At 44.1% G+C, this 20671-nt stretch overlaps 1 long non-coding RNA gene across 1 annotated transcript; it reads right to left on the reverse strand.

Moving 5' to 3' along the window:
* Positions 1–4481: 4481 nt before the first annotated feature.
* Positions 4482–19423, reverse strand: LOC309354489. Its single transcript, XR_014162330.1, has 3 exons — positions 19029–19423; positions 12966–13086; positions 4482–5132 (listed from the first exon to the last, which is right to left on the reverse strand). It is a non-coding gene; the product is annotated as an uncharacterized lncRNA (long non-coding RNA).
* Positions 19424–20671: the final 1248 nt, after the last annotated feature.

Genomic DNA, 20671 nt, shown 5'->3' on the forward strand with positions numbered 1-20671 from the left:
TAGAATAGCTAGCAAAAAAGCCTCTGCTTCCCCCCAGAAATGTTATTTTAAACATTTTTTTCAACTCTTTGTAAACCATTTCCCAGAATGCTTTTGTTATCCTGCACGTCCACCACATATGGTGGACCTCTACCTCTCTTTTAAATCAGAACCAGTGAAGGCGGTGAAGGTCCTGTGTGAGTGTCTGGAGGCGGTTGGAGGATGGATGGTGGCTAACAGATTGAGGTTGAATCCTGACAAGACAGAAGTACTGTTTTTGGGGGACAGGAGGCAGGCAGGTGTGGAGGATTCCCTGGTCCTGAATGGGGTAACTGTGCCAGGACCAGGTACACAGCCTGGGAGTCATTTTGGACTCGCAGCTGTCCATGGAGGCGCAGGTTCCGCCCTGTGGAACGCCCTACCATCAGATGTCAAAGCGATAAACATCTAACTGACATTCAGAAGACATCTGAAGGCAGCCCTGTTCAGGGAAGTTTTTAATATGTGACATTTTAGTGTATTTTTAATCTTTGTTGGAAGCCGCCCAGAGTGGCTGGGGAAACCCAGCCAGATGGGCGGGTTACAAATAATAAATAATAATAATAATAATAATAATAATAATAATAATAATAATAATTAGGTAGAACGTGTGTTCTTTCTCCTTACATTTCCAGCAAACATTTGAAGCAGTTCTATACATTTTTGCTAATTTTACAGGTGTTTTGTTGTTGTTTAGTCGTCTAGTCGTGTCCGACTCTTCGTGACCCCATGGACTAGAGCACGCCAGGCACTTCTGTCTTCCACTGCCTCCTGCAGTTATGAGAAAGGTGAATCCCATGCTAGGAATTATTAGGAAAGGGATTGAAAATAAAACTGCCTATATTGTGATGTCTCTACAAATCTGGGATGCAACCAGACTTGGAGTCCTGTGTATAATCCTGCTGGCCTCATGTCAAGAATGATTTAGTAAAGGTTCAGAAAAGGGCAACCCATGTGATCAAGGGGACGGAGTGTCACCCATAGAAGGAAAGGTTACAGGATTGGAGGCTTTTATGTTCTGATGAAAGGCAAGTAAGAGGTGACATGCATCACAGAATTATAGAATTGTAGAATTGGAAGGAACCACCTTCCACGAGAGACCGTTCCACTGTCAAACAGTGCCAGAAAGTTCTTCCTGATGTTTAGTCAGAATCGCCTTTCTTCTAACTGGAAGCCATTGGTTTGAGTCCTACTCTCCAGAGCAGGCAAAAACAAGCTTGCATCCTCTTCCATGTGACAGCCCTTTAGATAGTTGAAGATGGCTATCCTCTCAGTCTCCTCATTTCCAGACTGTTGTTGTTGTTTAGTCCTTTAGTCATGTCCGACTCTTCGTGACCCCATGGACCAGAGCATGCCAGGCACTCCTGTCTTCCACTTCCTCCCGCAGTTTGGTCAAACTCATGCTGGAAGCTTCGAGAACACTATCCAACCATCTCGTCCTCTGTCGTCCCCTTCTCCTTGTGCCCTCCATCTTTCCCAACATCAAGGTCTATTCCAGGGAGTCTTCTCTTCTCATGAGGTGGCCAAAGTCCTGGAGCCTCAGCTTCATGATCTGTCCTTCCAGTGAGCACTCAGGGCTGATTTCCTTCAGAATGGATAGGTTTGATCTTTTTGCAGTCCATAGGACTCTCAAGAGTCTCCTCCAGCACCATAATTCAAAAGCATCAATTCTTCGGCGATCAGCCTTCTTTATGATCCAGCTCTCACTTCCATACATCACTACTGGGAAAACCATAGCTTTAAGTATACAGACCTTTGTTGGCAAGGTGATGTCTCTGCTTTTTAAGATGCTGTCTAGGTTTGTCATTGCTTTTCTCCCAAGAAGCAGGCGTCTTTTAATTTTGTGGCTGCTGTCACCATCTACAGTGATCATGGAGCCCAAGAAAGTAAAATCTCTCACTGCCTCCATTTCTTCCCCTTCTATTTGCCAGAGGGTGATGGGACCAGTGGCCATGATCTTCGTTTTTTTTTTATGTTGAGTGTCAGGGAACTGACATCGGAGCCAGAAGTGGAGGCAGGGCTCCCAAGCGATGCCGGAGAAGGGCCAAGCAGGGAGAGAGGGGACTCAGCAACTGGGGAAGGAAATCAGCGTAACACCAGGGATAAAGGGGGGTGGATGGGGGAATCGGAGAGAGGGCTCCAGGACTCTTCGCTGGAGACCAGCGGGGAGAACACAGGTCCTCCGCTACCCACACCCACCCTGCGCAGAAGACTTCCGCGCAGGGAAAGTAGGCGCAGACTTGGCGTCAAAGAACGTCTTTGCTGGAAGAAGTTCAAGAAACGCCCACTGACGGATTCTGCTAGCGACTGAACAGCCAGGAAAGGTTTAACCAGGCTACCTAGCCAGGAGTGGCGGCAACTTACGCACGAGCAACCCCATATAACCATTACATTGAGCTTCAGACCATATTTTGTGCTCTCCTCTTTCACCCTCATTAAAAGATTATTTAATTCCTCCTCACTTTCTGCCATCAAGGTTGTGTCATCTGCATATCTGAGGTTGTTGATATTTCTTCCAGCAATCTTAATTCCAGCTAGGGATTCATCCAGCCCAGCCTTTCGCATGATGAATTCTGCATATAAGTTAAATAAGCATGGAGACAATATACAGCCTTGTCGTACTCCTTTCCCAATTTTGAACCAATCCGTTGTTCCATATCCAGTTCTAACTGTAGCTTCTTGTCCCACATAGAGATTTCTCAGGAGACAGATGAGGTGATCAGGCACTCCCATTTCTTTAAGAACTTGCCATGGTTTGCTGTGGTCAGCACAGTCAAAGGCTTTTGCGTAGTCAATGAAGCAGAAGTAAATGTCTTTCTGGAACTCTCTAGCTTTCTCCATAATCCAGTGCATGTTTGCAATTTGGTCTCTGGTTCCTCTGCCCCTTCGAAATCCATCTTGCATTTCTGGGAGTTCTCAGTCCACATACTGCTTGAGCCTTCCTTGTAGAATTTTAAGCATAACCTTGCTAGCATGTGAAATGAGTGCAATTGTGCGGTAGTTGCAGCATTCTTTGGCACTGCCCTTCTTTGGGATTGGGATGTAGACTGATCTTCTCCAATCCTCTGGCCACTGCTGAATTTTCCAAATTTGCTGGCATATTGAGTGTAGCACCTTAACAGCATCATCTTTTAAAATTTTAAATAGTTCAGCTGGAATACCATCACTTCCACTGGCCTTGTTATTAGCAGTGCTTTCTAAGGCCCATTTGACTTCACTCTCCAGGATGTCTGGCTCAAGGTCAGCAACCACACTAGCTGGGGTGTACGAGACATCCAAATCTTTCTGGTATAATTCCTCTGTGTATTATTGCCACCTCTTTTTGATGTCTTCTGCTTCTGTTAGGTCCTTTCCACTTTTGTCTTTTATTATGGTAATCTTTGTACGAAATGTTCCTTTCATATCTCCAATTTTCTTGAACAGATCTCTGGTTTTTCCCATTCAATTGTTTTCCTCTATTTCTTTGCATTGCTCGTTTAAGAAGGCCTTCTTGTCTTTCCTTGCTATTTTTTTGGAAATCTGCATTCAATTTCCTCTATCTTTCACTATCTCCCTTGCATTTTGCTTGCCTTCTTCCCCCAGCTATTTGTAAGGCCTTGTTGGACAGCCACTTTGCTTTCTTGCATTTCCTTTTCATTGGGGTGGTTTTCGTTGCTGCCTCCTGTATAATGTTGCGAGCCTCCATCCATAGTTCTTCAGGCACTCTGTCCTCTAAATCTAAATCCTTAAACCTGTTCCTCACTTCCACTGAGATTTGATTTAGATTCTATCTTACCAGCCCAGTGGTTTTTCCTACTTTCTTCAGTTTAAGCTTGAATTTTGCTATAAGAAGCTGATGCTCTGAGCCACAGTCAGCTCCAGGTCTTGTTTTTGCTGACTGTATAGAGCTTCTCCATCTTTGGCTGCAGAGAATATAACCAATCAAATTTCGAAGCTGCCCATCTGGTGATGTCCATGTGTAGAGTCGTCTCTTGTGTTGTTGGGAAAGCATGTTTGTGATGACCAGCTTGTTCTCTTGACAGAACTCTATTAGCCTTTGCCCTGCTTCGTTTTGAACTCCAAGGCCAAATTTGCCAGTTGTTCCTTTTATCTCTTGATTCCCTACTTTAGCATTCCAATCCCTTATAATGAGAATAACATCCTTCTTTGGTGTCATTTCTATAAGGTGTTGTAAGTCTTCATGGAATTGGTCAATTTCAGTTTCTTCAGCACCAGTAGTTGGTGCATAAACTTGGATTACTGTGATGTTAAACGGTCTGCCTTGGATTCGTATCAAGATCATTCTATCGTTTTTGAGATTACATCCCATTACAGCTCTCGCCACTCTTTTGTTGACTATCCTTTTACAGGATTCTTGCCCACAGTAGTAGATATGATGGTCATCCGAACTGATTTTGCCCATTCCCGTCCATTTTAGTTCACTGATGCCCAGGATATCAATATTTATTCTTGCCATCTCATTTTTGACCACATCCAACTTACCCAGGTTCATGGATCTTACATTTCAGGTTCCTAAGCAATATTTTTCTTTACAGCATTTGACTTTCCTTTCGCTTCCAGGCATATCCACAACTGAGCGACCTTTCGGCTTTGGCCCAGCCGCTTCATCAGCTCTGAATCTACTTGTACTTGTCCTCCGCTCTTCCTCAGTAGCATGTTGGACGCCTTCGGACCTGAGGGGCTAATCTTCCAGTGTCATAACTTTTATATGCCTGTTGCCTTTGTCCATGGAGTTTTCTTGGCAGGGATACTGGAGTGGCTTGCCGGTTCCTGCTCCAGGTGGATCACGTTTTGTCAAAACTCTCCACTATGACCTGTCCATCTTGGGTGCCCTGCACGGCATAGTTCATAGCTTCTCTGAGCTATTCAAGCCCCTTCGCCATGGCAAGGCAGTGATTCATGAAGGGGCATTTCCAGACTAAACATACCCAACTCCGTCAACCATTTCTCCTAAGACTTGGTTTCCAGTAACGTGACCAGCTACAAAGCCATCTAACAGTTACCTCATCCAGTCCACATTTTACCAGCTTCACTACAATAATATTGGGGGAAGGGGGCTTTATCAAAAGCCTTAATGAAACTCACAGCATTCCTCTGATCCAACAAGCTTGTAACTATCAAAAAAAAAGAAATGAGATTCATCTGGCATGACTTGTTTTGGAGAAACCCATGCTGGGTCTTAGCAATCACAAAATCCTTTTATAAGTGCTCACAGATCAACCGTTTAATTATCTGTTCTAGGACGTTTCATAGATTCATTGAATTGTAGAGTTGGAAGGACCACAAGGGTCATCTAGTGCAACCCCCTGCAATGCGGGAAACTTTTGGGACTCAAATCCATTACCTTGAGATTAAGAGTGTCATGCTCTCTTCCGGTCGGCGCCAGCGTTAATGGCGGTCCTTGCTTCAAGCTCTGAAGCAGGACTGCTCCGTGAGTTCGGGTCTGACCCGCTACGGCGAGCGGGGGACCCCTAAAATCACAGGCACTGAAGCCTGTGAGCAAGGAGATTCGGTGGGCACCTTTGCGCCCCCCGGTATCGTGAAAGAGCCTTTTTAAAGGCTCCGGAGCGGCATCGGGTGTGAGCGCGGTGCTGAGGATCGCAACCCAGCCCACGGAGCGAAGCCGCGTCGCCATTGACGGAGAGCGCCGATTCCTTCCTGAAACTACCGATTGGCAACAACACCCGTGAGTAAGATCGACAAATAAAGTGAACGGGACTTTAAAAATTAAGAAGATTAGGCTGAAAACGGGTTAGGCAAAAATTAAGGAAGTCTGCCTCCCGGAACTGCATGACTGATTGAGCAACGAAAGGAGTGAGCTGTGTTTAAAGGGAACGTATTTATGCTGTTTAACTTCGTTAACCTGACATCGAAAGAGGACCTCCCCCCTAATGAGCAGGAGAGGGGGGAAGAAAACTGATCTAATTTTATCTGCTTGAAGAAAGGAGTTTGGAAACGGAAACTTTCCGCTGTCGATACCTCTGGCCAGGCTGCCGGAACAGTGAACGCCTGGGAGTGAACTGTCAAACTAGCTGGTGGATACAAAGTAAGATTTATCTGAAATAAAATAACGGGACTTTAGTGGACAAAAACTGTAACATCTGAAATTGCAACAAAGTAGGGTCTTTACTTGGACTTTCACTTTTGGAACTTTGTATGGCTACTTCTTTCCCTGTTTCTTTGTTCTTGTATTGGATACAATGTACTCCCTCTAGAGGTCTAAAAGAGAGACTGTTGTATTGAGGCAGAAATAGTGGGATTTTCCACTTGCAACCGTTCCTGTGGGAACGACCTTGAGATATGAGCGGTCCACTGGATGAAATATCAACAAGATCCAAAGCAAAGCAAGCTCAAAAGAAAAGAGGCTCCACATCAGGAGCATCAGCTGCACAGGAAAGAGCAACAACAGTATCAATGGATTCCATGACACAGTATCAATGGATTCCATGACACAGGCCTTACTCAGGATAAATGAATCCTTAGAAGCACTCACCAAGCAGTCCACAGAGAATTCTAAAAAACTGACAGAATTGACAACAAGACTGGATTTGAACACAACGACAATATCGTCTAACACAGATTCTATAAATCGTTTAATTCAGGAAAGTACAGAAATAAGGAGAATAGCCGAGAGCGCTAAGAGCACGGCCGAGGAAACTAAAGGGAAATTTGTTCCTATTGCAAAGAAAGTATATGAACATGATGCAGCCTTGGCCCTTATGGAACTGGAGAGGAAAGGCAAGAATCTGAAATTGAGATTGGTACCTGAGGAGGAAGAGGACAAGCTTGGGGAATTTCTTACAGACAAGTTTCAAGAGTTTTGGAGTGATGAGTTAGAGGGAGAGGAAGAGGACTTTGCAATAACTACAGCCTTCCGGATTGGCAGAAAGCAAGGCAAGAAACCAAGGGACTGCTTAATTACCCTTAGATCCAAGGAAGAAAGAGACAAAATATTGAACCTACACTTCCAGAAGGCACTGGTTATTAAAAACTCCCAAATACAGATCTTTAAAGATATTCCCAGATACTTTTTGGAGGTGAGAACACAATTTAAAGACTTAGTTGATCTACTGAAACAAAACAACATTCAATTCAGGTGGGAATTCCCACAAGGGCTGTCTTTCAACTTCAAAGGGAAGAAAATCAAAATAAAAACAATTCAAGATAAAGACCACTTTTTGGAGAGAAACTTTGAGGACTTTCAGAAAGGAACCGTGAGAGAGAGGGAAATACCGGACATTGCAAACCTATCGTTTGGATTGAACCCAGCACCGACTGACGAGGAACAAGAACTTGGAGCAGTGGGTGGGAAAAATACCCAATAACAAAAATGTCCCTGCAACTTCTGAGTTGGAACTGCAATGGTCTAAACCATCCCCGAAAAAGAGATCAAGTCTTTCATATATTAAAGAAAGAACAGCTAGACATAATTTGTTTGCAAGAAACCCATATTGCCAGGATATACAGGAAACTTTTGATAAATAAGAGATTAGGACTGGAATTTGTTTCCTCAGACAAAGTTAAGAAAAGAGGGGTGGTGATCTACGCCAAGGAAAAATGGGAACCAAAAATGATCTTCAAAGATGATGAAGGAAGATACCTGGCAGTAGAAATTCAAATTCAAGGAGAAAAGATTTTAATTGTTGGAGTGTATGCACCTAATGAGGGGAAGGCAGAGTTTTTCAAGAAGTTGCATGAGACTTTAATGGACTTTATGGATTTTAAAATCATATTGATGGGCGATTTCAACGGAATTGTCTCCACAAATATGGACAAAGCACAAAGACAAGTAATATCTAAGGACGGGAGACTACCAAAGACCTTCTTTGAACTGACTGACACCATGGACTTGATCGATATTTGGAGAACAAGGAACCCTCTGGAAAGAGAGGGAACCTTCTTCTCTGAAGCAAAAATGACCTGGACTAGAATTGATCAAATCTGGATTTCTAGCAATCTGGCACCAAGAGTGAAAAAAACAGAAATCTGCACAAAAACCTGCTCCGACCACAATGCAGTTAAGATGGAAATGAAATTAACAACGGCTGGAACCTTTAGATGGAGAATGAATGACACCCTATTTAGAGATGAAGAAATCTATCAAAAGGCCCAAAAAATATTGAAGGACTATTTTGAGATAAATTTGAGAACGGAGGTGGAAAAAAGAATAGTATGGGACGCAAGTAAGGCCGTGATGCGCGGATTCCTAATTCAGCAGAATTCTATAAAGAGGAAAAAACAAAATGAGAGGAAGGAAAAGATTTTGAACCAGATAAAAGAAGGAGAGAAGAAATTGAGATCCAAACCAAAGTCTCATGAGATTTTAAGAGAAATAAAATATTATCAGACGCAATACATGGAATTGATGAATCAAGAAATAGAATGGAAGATAAAGCAAATGAGGCAAAAGACATTTGAATCGGCAGATAAATGTGGAAAACTGCTGTCATGGCAACTGAAAAAGAGACAAAAGCTAAACACTGTGACATCCTTGGAAATAGATGGGAAACTTATTAACAAACCAAATGAAATAAGTAACTGTTTTCAAAGTTTCTTTAAAAAACTGTATGCACAAGGGCCTACAAACGAACAAGAAATAGAGGAATTCGTTAAAAAATATGGATTATCAAAGATTTCAGAACAAAACAAAAGGATTTTGAATGAAAAAATTACAGAACAAGAAATAGAGGGTGCCATCCAGAATATGAAATTGGGGAAATCACCAGGACCAGACGGTTTGACTGCGAAATACTATAAAGCTCTTAAGGAATGGTTAATACAACCATTGAAGGAAGTATGTAATCAAATATTAGAGGGGGAAAAGGCTCCCGAATCGTGGAAAGAAGCATTAATCTCACTTATACTGAAGACAGAAACTGAGAAACATCAAGTTAAGAACTACCGCCCTATATCACTCTTGAACGTGGATTATAAAATCTTTGCAGACGTTTTGGCGAAAAGATTCAAGAGGGTTTTGGCAGAGGAGATTCATAAGAATCAAACAGGCTTTCTCCCAAGGAGACACATGTCAGATAATGTGAGGAACATTATAGACATTTTGGAGTTGCTGGAGGTGGACATTAACAGAAAGGCAGTTTTAATATTTGTGGACGCGGAGAAAGCCTTTGACAACATTTCTTGGAATTTTATGAAGAAGAATCTCCATGGGATGGGGGTAGGCCAAGGGTTTGAAAATGGTATAGGTGCAGTATACTCTGAACAAAGAGCTAAACTAATTGTGAACAATGTGGTAATGGATGAAATACCAATAGAGAAAGGGACACGACAGGGATGCCCTATATCTCCTCTACTCTTTATATCTGTCCTGGAGGTTTTGTTAAACATGATTAGAAAGGACCAGCTGGTTAAAGGAATACAGGTCGGAGCCAAACAATACAAATTAAGGGCATTTGCAGATGATTTAGTGTTAACCTTGCAACAGCCAGAAGCTAGTACTAAAAGAGTCTTAGAATTAATTGAGATATTCGGCCAGGTAGCAGGATTTAAACTAAATAAACAGAAAACAAAGGTGCTGGAAAAAAATTTAACAAATGAAGAAAAAGATAGGTTTCAAAGTGAAACTGGGTTGGAAATAGCAAAAAAGGTTAAATACCTGGGGGTAAATTTAACATCTAAAAATGTGAACTTATTTAAAGATAACTATGAAAAATGTTGGTCAGAAGTAAAAAAGGATCTAGATATATGGTCTAGGCTGAAACTTTCCTTGTTAGGCCGAATTGCTGTTATCAAGATGAATGTATTGCCGAGAATGCTGTTTTTGTTCCAGACGTTGCAGATCCTAGACAAAATGTATTGCTTCAAGAAGTGGCAGAAGGATATATCTAAATTTGTCTGGCAGGGCAAAAAGCCCAGGATAAAATTTAAGATTTTAACCGATGCGAAAGATAGAGGGGGCTTTGCCCTGCCAGACTTAAGACTTTACTATGAATCAGCAGCATTTTGCTGGTTGAAGCAATGGCTACTTCTGGAGGATACAGACATTTTGGACTTGGAAGGATATGACAATAGTTTTGGTTGGCATGCATATTTGTGGTATGACAAGGTAAAGGTGTATAAAAGTTTCAAAAACCATATTGTAAGGAAAGCACTGTATAATGTTTGGAATAGATATAAGGATTTATTGGAAAGTAAAACCCCCAGGTGGCTGTCACCAATGGAAGCAAAGGCAGTGAAAAAACTTAACATGGACTCTAATTGGCCCAAATACTGTGAAATTTTAGAACAAGATGGTGAAAAGCTGAAGCTTCAAAGTTTTGAGAAGCTAAAGCATAAAGTTCGAGATTGGTTACATTATCGTCAGATAAATGAGACATTTAAGCAGGACAGGAAACTTGGCTTTCAGAAGGAGAGGTCAAAGTTAGAAACAGAATTGCTAGAATCCAATACTAAGAATCTATCTAAAATGTATAATTTGCTGCTGAAATGGAATACACAGGATGAAACGGTGAAATCAGCTATGATTAAATGGGCACAGGATATTGGTCATGATATTATGTTTGCTGACTGGGAACAGTTATGGACCACCGGTATTAAATTTACGGCATGCACTGCCCTGAAAGAGAATATAATGAAAATGATCTATAGGTGGTACATGACCCCAGTCAAGCTTGCAAAGATCTACCATTTGCCCAATAATAAATGTTGGAAGTGTAATGAGACGGAAGGCACTTTCTACCATCTTTGGTGGACCTGCCCAAAGATTAAGGCCTACTGGGAAATGATCTATAACGAAATTAAGAAAATCCTTAAGTGGACATTTGTAAAGAAACCAGAGGCTTTTCTCTTGGGCATGGTCGGCCAATTGGTACCAAAGAAAGATAGGACATTCTTTATGTATGCAACTACAGCAGCAAGAATCCTGTTGGCAAAGTATTGGAAGATGCAAGAACTACCCTCTCTGGAAGAATGGCAGACGAAGGTGACTGAATACATGGGACTGGCAGAGATGACCGGCAGAATTCGTGACCAGAGGAAAGAGACAGTGGAAGAGGACTGGAGAAAATTTAAAATATATCTTAAAAACTATTGTAAAATTGTGGACTGATAAGATGTCAAGGGATGAGAAACAAAGAATTACAGCTGTAAATGTTAAATCTCAAATAAATTCAAAAGAGACTTGATTAAAAATTGACTGAAGGGTTGCTTGAAAAAATGATAAAATAAGGATGTGGTGAAAGGAAGGCATGGGGAAGTCAAATTTTTGTTGTATGTTTTTGATGTGTGTGTTTTGTTTTGTATTGTCTTTTGTATGTGTGAAAAACCAATAAAAATCTTTTTTTTAAAAAAAAAAAGAGTGTCATGCTCTACCAACTCAGCTATGCCCGGAAGATTTATCAGTGCTAAGCTCACAGAACAAAAGTTACCTGTGTCTTCTTTTTGCTCAGTTTCTACATTCCAGTCATGAGTCTCATCCCACCATGTTTCACTAATGCCTATTAGGTCATATTTTCTATTTTGTATTAAAAGCTCAAATTTGTCTTGCTTATTTCCTGTACTCTGTGCATTAGTATAGAGATACTGTAACGGAAACCACAAGTCATTCCCTCCAGCTGCTTCCTTCTTGTTGTTTCCTGCCCTTTAGCAGGGCATAAAATTATCTGGAGAATCTGAACAGAGAGAAGTTTTTCTTCCTCACTCATAAATAATGCTAGAATCCAATGGAATGATCCAAAGACGCTGAATGTTGAAAGATATAGAACAAAATAAAAGAATGACTTCTTCACAAAGTGCATAGTCAGACTATGAAATTCACTCTCCCAAGAAGTAGTGATGGCTGCCAACTTGGATAGTTTTAAATGACTTTTAAATTTACTCACAATGCCCCAGTGTAGTATTATCCAAGGGAACTGTGGTTAACTAAAATAGTGGGTGGCTCACAGCTGTCCACCTGCCAGTGATAAGTCCTGTTAGGGCACCAGAAGCCCCAGCAACTGTCTGGTATGCCAGTCCTGCACATGGTTTATATAAGCCTCATATCATTGAAGTCTGGTAGAGTCCACATTTTGAATCAATGTCTTTATAAGGAATAGAGGGGATGCTCATCAAATTTGCAGCAGGCACCAAACTGGGAGAGGGAGCTAATGCTGCAGAAGACAGAATCAGAATTCAAAATGACCTTAACAGATTGAAGAACTGGGCCCAAGGTAACAAGATGAATTTCAATAGGGACAAAAGTAAGGTTCTGCAGTTAGGCATGAAGAACCAGATGCACAAGTATAAGATGGAGGCACCTGACTTACTAACAGTACATGTGAAAAGGATCTTGGGGTCTTGGTCGACCACAAATTTAACATGAGTGTGATGCAGCAGCAAAAAAAAAGCTAATGTTCTTCTAGGTTGCATTAAGAGGGAAGTCATAGTCCCACTCTCTTCTGCCTTGGTCAGACCACACCTGGAATACTGTGCCCAATTCTGGGCACCACAATTTAAGAAGGATGTTGACAAGCTGGAGGGTGTGCAGAGGATCAAGGATCTGGAAACCAAGCCTTATAAGGAATGGTTGAAGGAGCTGGGCATGTTTATTCTGGAAAAGAGGAGATTGAGAGGAGATATGATAACCATCTTCAAATATCTTAAGGGCTGTCACATGGAAGAGGGAGCAAGCTTGTTTTCTCTTGCACTGGAGGGTAGGACTCGAACCAATTGCTTCCAGTTAGAAGAAAGGAGTTTCTGACAAAACATCAAGAAGAACTTTCTGACCGTAAGAGCTGCTTGTCAGTGGAATGGTCTCCCACGGTAGGTTGTGGACTCTCTTTCCTTGGAGGCCATCTGTCCTGGATGCTTTAACTGAGATTCCTGCATTGCAGGGGGTTGGACTAGATGATCCTTGGGGGTACCTCCCAACTCTTTTATGATTCTAATCTGACCTCTGCTGTGATAAACTCAGTGGAAAGCCTTAGCTCTCACTCTCGCCAGCAGCCTCCTACCTGCTTCTACTGTGATGTGGAGATAAGAGCTTCTTCTTCTTTGGCGATCAGATCTGAAAGCAGGGGAAGGCTGAAAGCACAAGCTTTGCACACGGCAGGTTCCAGTACATACTCTGATAGCCTGCATGGGAAGAGATGTAAAAACTGTAACAAAGTGTGTGAAAGGATATTGTTAGGAGAATCTGCTTACTCAGACTGTATTACAAATGTGTCAATGATGTTATGCAGGAAAAACTCTTCTTTCTGAATCAGGCATCCAGCTCTGATGCAAGCTTCTCCTCTGAGAATTTCTACATGTGTAAAGAAAGCTAAGGTGAGGGAATGCCTTTCTATAAGCCTGTGCATTTTATGGGTCTGAGCACTCTTTCTTTTATGGGTTCCCCAGTAGCCACTGTTATGACCAAGTAAGGCCTTCTCCAACATCACAATTATGCGATTATTGAGGACATCTACTGCAGACACCCTTGCTCTCCCTTCTGATGGCTCTTCCTCTTTAAACTGATCTTGGGCTGGACAGTCTTTCAAAGAGAGGACTGCTTCCAAATAGCGGACTGCCCTCTTTCAAACAGGACACATGCAGACTTTCCTTGAACATTCAAAACATGCTATATAAGTGCTGGTTTTTGATTGATTTGTTTTTTGAAATTGCATTAGCACATATAGCTCCAAGGACCTTTCTGCTGGACCTTCGCTACCTCTCTTGTAAGCCAGCTGGGGACATGGAATCTCTCCTCTTACCAGTTGCTGTGATGCCTGAGGACTTGAGTGGCATTCCCAAGAAGGTTTTAAAAGGGACCCCTGATCATTAGGTCCAGTCGTGACCGACTCTGGGGTTACGGCGCTCATCTCGCTTTATTGGCCAAGGGAGCTGGCGTACAGCTTCCGGGTCATGTGGCCAGCATGACTAAGCCGCTTCTAGTGAACCAGAGCAGCACATGGAAACATTGTTTACCTTCCCGCCGGACCTATTTATCTACTTGCACTTTGACATGCTTTCAAACTGCTAGGTTGGCAGGAGCAGGGACCAAGCAACGGGAGCTCACCCCGTCGCGGGGATTCGAACCGCGACCTTCTTATTGGCAAGTCCTAGGCTCTGTGGTTTAACCCACAGTGCCACCCACGTCCCTAAGAAGGTTTTAGAGGACTATTATAGAAGGTGTTTAGTGCTAAAATTAGTGCCTGTGGGCTGAGATGGCTCTTTTTTGTTGTTGAGAGAAGGAAATCCTCTGGGTGATCCACTCTGTCCCTGGCCCCCACAAGGAATGCAAGCCCCAACCTTCATTGCATGGATTGGGGGAAGTGGCTGTGGATTGTAGCTTTACTGCATTGATGCACACTTCTAAGTACACCCATCATTAACAGAGCTGGCTTGGGCTGGGTGTGTGTGATTGTGATGGGCAGTAGTGGAGGAAGGGGGGCGGGGGAGGTCTGCCCCGGGTGCCATCTCTAAGGGGAGTGACAAGAAGGCACCTTGCAGGGGGCACAAGTCGCTGCCATCGCACTGCCACCGCCACATGCAGAGGATCCTCCGCTCACGGCTGTGGCGGTGGCCGGATCCCACAGTGGTCTGCACGGCGCTCGAGCGGTTCATATGGCACTCGCACAGATCCCTCCGCTGCCACTGCAGCCATGAGCAGAGGATCCTGCTGCCGTCTTAAGCGGCTCCGGCGGCAAACTGCCCCACGGTGCATGCGCAGCGCTATAACGTACTGCGCATGTGCATGCACAATATGTAGCAGCATCGTGCATGCGCTGTACATATGGTGCAAGTGCCGCTGGGCAGTTTGTCCTGCCCCCGAAACCCTGCCCCGGGTGCTGGTTAGCATTCCTTTGCCCCTGGTGACAGGCAGCTTCTCTCATCCATCCATGAATGATTTAATAGGATCCTAGACTTAGGTGAAACTTTGCAGGACATCTAAACCAACCCTCCCGGAAACCCAGACCCAGAGCACCCCTAGCAGATGGCTGCCTGGTCACCCCATATCTAATGACTGAGTGCTGCTGACTCTCCATGGTGGTCTTTGTGCAAATATGACAGAGAGGGGCAACTAAAGCAATGGGGGGGGGAGAGGAAATGCTCAAAGGGCATTGGGGACCTCTTAGTTCAGAACAGGGATGAGGAACTTGGTGTCCTCTGGAATGTGTTATTTGATTCCGGCTGCACTCTTCCCTGCAGGCTGGGGCTGGTGGGAGTTGGAGGGCAGCAATAGCTGGACAAGCTCCACGGGTCACCGATACTAAGGTGGGACCAATACTGAAGCCTGTCAGTTACATGGTACAGTGCAGAAAGTGGTTGGAGAGTTTCACATGCAAATAGAACTTGGGCTCCACAAATGAAATTGATGCGCAGTAGACTCAGGACAAACCAAAATTCTTCACACTATGCCTTATGGAACTCAGCACCATCACCAAGTGGGGTGATGGTCCCTGGCAGAGGGCTATAGGTGGTCCCTGGTGTTATAAGAATTCTAAGGTGTCATTAACAAAATGAATATTCATAAGTGCACAAGGTAAGCACACATCCATAAGTATATAAACCACATGTCTGAAATAGTACAGGAGAGCAATCCTGAAGCCATTTTGACTCTTAATGACCCCAAATATTTCTCTGCAGAAGGAAGTATCTTGGAAAAACCTTTCCCAATAGTTCTTTTCACTTACAAATCCTTCAAATCCTATCTTACGGGCATATTATCTGTTGTAGATACCTCTTTCTGTGAGGTATGATGTTTTTACGTGGTCTTTGACTAAGGTAGGCATAGGCAAACTCGGCCCACCAGATGTTTTGTGACTACAACTCCCATCATCCCTAGCTAACAGGACCAGCGGTCAGTGGCTTGGGTAATTTCAAAAGTCTTTGTCAACTGGGACATCACCTCCTTGCAAGTTGCAGGGAGGCAGGGGGGACTCTGTTGCAACAGAAAAATAAAGATCTGCCTTGCTTTGATTGGTTCCTACCTCCATCCCTTCTTATCTGATTAAATGATGGGCTTAGGGGACACGGAATCCCATGATGGGGAGTTGGGCTGTAAAAGCCAACCCCATTTTTTTGTATAATATCAGTATCAATTCAAGAGCCCCTTGCCTGGAAACAGAGCCCACATGGTGCCTTCTGCATGCAGAGCATCAGCATCAGTTCCACCACAGAGGCCCCCCCCAATTGACTGGTCTGTTGAGGACCCCCTGAAAAACGGACACAAAACTCCTTGGTGTCTCATTGCATAACACATGGCAATGGGGGGTGTTACTTATAAGACCCTGTTTTTTCAAGTGGGGGTCACTATTATTGTTATTCATTCATTCATAATAATTTATTATTTGTATCCCACCCATCTGACGGTTGCCCCAGCCACTCTGGGTGGCTTCCAACATATATAAAAACACTACCAACACTGGTATTCAGTACCATTGTTGCATACCAAAACTGCCCCATTCCAGTGCATAGGGTGACCTGCAGTTCAAGCATGAATGGTGCACGCCCTGGTCGGGCCTTGTAAATGATCCCCTCCCTTCTGGGCTGTGGGCTTTTTGAACAGGCTGACCCTGGACACCAGACCTGCGCGCTCTCTCTCTCTCTGTATGAAAAAACTCTCAGTTTCAATGAATGAATGTTAATTAGGTTTCCAAGTTTCCATATTTGTAGCATAGGCTTGCTGGCACCACAAGCTGATTTCAGGCCAAAGAAGTGGAGGCATCTGGAGAAAGAGAGTGCCCTGGGCAGGGAAGGAGCTAATACACTCAAGGTTTGCACCACTGGCTGACAGTTTAGCAGCAAGGTATCAGGAGACAAAGAGCCCGATGAACTGCCCTGCCTGGCTAATATCACTCCAATTGCTTGTCCTTGTCTGCGGTGGGGCTGGGCCAACAAAGGATGAAATATGAAGCACTCAAGGGAGACATAACATAATGACGGAGCACTGGGAGAAACTTTGGAGGAAAGGGGTTAAGTTTACTGCATGTACAATGTTAAAGGAAAATATTGTGAAAATGATGTATAGATGGTACTTAACCCCTGTTAAACTGGCGACGATTTACCATAACTGTGATAATCTATGTTGGAAATGTAAAGAAAAGGAAAGTACCTTCTATCATATGTGGTGGACCTGTCCCAAGGTGAAAGACTTCTGGGGAAAGAATTATAATGAATTTTTAAAAAAATGATGAAATATACATTTACGAAGAAACCAGAGGCCTTTCTCCTTGGAATAACAGGTTCTGAATTGCCCAAAAAAGATGTAAAAGTATTTTTTTATGCCACAACTGCTGCACGGATTTTATTAGCCAAAAAATGGAAAACACAAGAATTACCAACGGTAGAAGAATGGCAGATGAAGATGACGGACTTTATGGAGTTGGCTGATCTCAATGGGAGAATCCATGACCAGAAAGAAGAGGAATATCAAGAAGATTGGAAGAAATTTAAAGACTATTTGAATAAATATTGTAATATTAAAGATTTGTAACTACTTTAAAGAACTAATTAGGCCTAGGATTAAATTAGGATTAAATAAACAAATAAGAAACAGTACGATAAGAAAAGTTAGGAAATTTGATTATGACCAGAATATTATATGGAATAATGATATTGGAAACTGCTACATTCAATTACAAGGAAATTCAGTTGGAAGAGATTAGAGGAAGTCAAGTAATATGTTTATGAAGTTGGATTTTAATTAATTAAGTCTTATTGTATTTATGTATGTGGCGGTATAGGTGAGGTCTGTAATACTTTATTTACTTTATTTTATTTTATCTTTTTCTTTTATTATTGTCTTCTTTTTTCTGTTATGTTAAAGTTATGTCTTTGTATGAAATTTAATAAATGTTGGGGGGGGGGGAGTTGGCAGGGGAGATGCAGCTCCTTGGGAGGAGAGGAGGAGGAACAGATGGCAGGTTGCAATTCCTTGTCTCCCACCAGCCTTGCAGAAGTCAGTGCCACTGCGGCTTTCAAAACTGGGGCTTTCAAAACTGCTGAACCAGCTGGGCAGAAACTTGAACATGGAGCTCTCCAGGCTATAAAGCACTCCGAAGCACATGCTTATCAGACATTTAAGCATCTCTGCCCCAATAATATTTCGAATTGTAGTTCACCTCTCACAGAACTACATTTCCCATCACCCTTAACAGACACATTTCCCAAAACATTGGGGGGGGCAGTGTGTGTTTGCATGCATGCGTGTTAAATGAATTGTTTGCACACAGCCACGGTAGGATGTTTTTGCAATACTCATTAAGGTGCATGGCATTTATGCAAGTGCAGGAGCAAAAGAAATGGTTAAACTGTGGTGTAGGGATATCGCCGAGTGGACAGTGGGGTCCGGAGGGGGCACACTTTCCACCAGCAGGCAGCCACGTCTGCCTGCACGCGTGACCCTGGGGTGCAGGGAACCCCCCCCCCCGACAAGCCACAGCTGTCTGGTACATCGTTCCACCTATGTCTGACCTTTTGCGGTCTCAGAAGTCAGCGGTGTCCTGTCTGTAAGTTTTTCCCCTGAGACCTTTTGTTTCCTACGTCATACACTGTGCAAGGGGGAAATGACACTGTGGAACAGGTGCCAAAATAGCTTTGTACCACCCCATGATTTCGGGACGGAAGATGTGTAAAGGTCACAGCCCAAAAAGGCATTTGCCTAGCTTGCATGTTTGTCTCAATAAAAGGAGGCTCCACAGGAATGGTGGTAGCTCGCTCGCTTCAGACCACCTGTGTGCAGCTCACATGATGATCAACACCTGTCTTGGGCCTTCACTTCACTGTGGCCCATCTAGCTTTGCATCGTCTCCATGGGCTAGTTGTGGTTCTCCAGGATTTCAGGCAAGGAGACGCTCCCAACCACATGTGCCAATTTGCCTCCACAATTGAGGGGGCCAAGGCTGCGCGATATCAGTACACCCTACAGCCTGTGCACATGACATCCACATGCCCCACGTCATGCTCATGCCATGCGCACACGTCCCATAGCGTGCTGACATTGCCTTGAGGGGGCTTGGCCCCTTCACTGAAAATATTTGAGTGGGCCTGGCCTGCCCGCCGCCCCTACTTGGTGAGACTGCTCCCAACCCTACCTGGAAATGCCTCTGAGGATTGAACCTGGCATCTTCTGCATGCAAAGCAGACGCTCAATTGCTTCCCAACAGGCCTTCTTGCTTTTTTCACATAAAAGTCTGCTCCTGGTTAGCTTTCTTCATTTCAGAAGCCTAATTAAAGTGGAAATAAGTCATTCCGCTGCTGCTTTTGTTAAATAATTGGGAATCAGAAATCCTTCCTGCTTTACTGCAGATTGCCCAGATATCTACTAGCTAATCCTGAGATCTTCCTCCTGATGCCTCGCTGCACAAAATCACCCCAGAAGTCGAACCAAGATGCGTCACACCAAGTCCTGAATACCTTGCTCCAATTTATATATTTGCCCTGCCAATATGCACTTAGAATGTTTCCTTTGATAACAATGCCAGCACTTTTCAAAGCCTCATAGAGTTGGAAGAGACCACAAGGGCCATCGAGTCCAACCCCCTGCCAAGCAGGAAACACCATCAGAGCACTCCTGACATATGGTTGTCAAGCCTCTGCTTAAAGACCTCCAAAGAAGGAGACTCCACCACACTCCTTGGCAGCAAATTCCACTGTCGAACAGCTCTTACGTCAGGAAGTTCTTCCTAATGTTTAAGTGGAATCTTCTTTCTTGTAGTTTGGATCCATTGCTCTGTGTCCGCTTCTCTGGAGCAGCAGAAAACAACCTTTCTCCCTCCTCTATGTGACATCCTTTTATATATTTGAGCATTGCTATCATATCACCCCTTAACCTCCTCTTCTCCAGGCTAAACATGCCCAGCTCCCTTAGCCGTTCCTCATAAGGCATCGTTTCCAGGCCTTTGACCATTTTGGTTGCCCTCCTCTGGACACGTTCCAGTTTGTCAGTGTCTGTCAGAGCTGCCTCCAGGTCCCAGCTCACAGAGGACCAACGCTAGCCGGTAGTAATGTACAAAAGTCTTTATTGAAGTTCAGTTTCCATTTACAAGCTGCAGCGTGCAGCTCTACGTCTAGAAGCTAGATCGGCGAAGCTCCGTCTGAGTCTCCACCCCCTGTACACCAGTTTAAGACTCTAGCCTTACTCCACCTCTTCCGTCGCTCCTTTCTCCTCTGGGTCCTTCTGCCCCCCGTGGTCTCCTCCTTCCTGGACTCCTCTGACGCTGACCCCCCTGACTCCTGTCCCTCCTTTCGGCGGGCTTTAGGACCTGGCTCCCTATCCGGGCTACCCACTGTGCCACTCGCCTGTACATTTGAACTTGGCGCGCGAGCCCAGCTTCCAACTTTCCTCTCGACCGTTTCCTCGCTCTCCGATGGAGGCGTGGCCAATCCTGACTCATCTCCTCCAGCTGGCGGTGAGCAGCCTGATCCCGATACCTGGGACTCCTCCCCCCTACTGCGCTCTGGTGGGGAAGCTGGTCCTGATTTCCAACTGCTGCTCTCTGAGTCCCCTCTGGCCCCTTCTTCCTGGGGTGTCCCCCTAGGCACCCCCCTTGCTCTGACCATGGGAGCCCCTTTCTGTGAGTCTTCCGATTCGCTGGAAAGACTCAGAGACCTCGGACCACTGTCATCGCTTACGTTTCCTTCGGATTCCTCCCCCTCGCTCTCCATTTCCTCCCTTTCCTGTGCTTCTGCTCCTGAGCCCCTGACAGTGTCCTTCTTGAACTGTGGTGCCCAGAAC

Source organism: Podarcis melisellensis (assembly GCF_964234715.1).
Source record: "Podarcis melisellensis genome assembly, chromosome: 13".
Classification (NCBI taxonomy): domain Eukaryota; kingdom Metazoa; phylum Chordata; class Lepidosauria; order Squamata; family Lacertidae; genus Podarcis; species Podarcis melisellensis.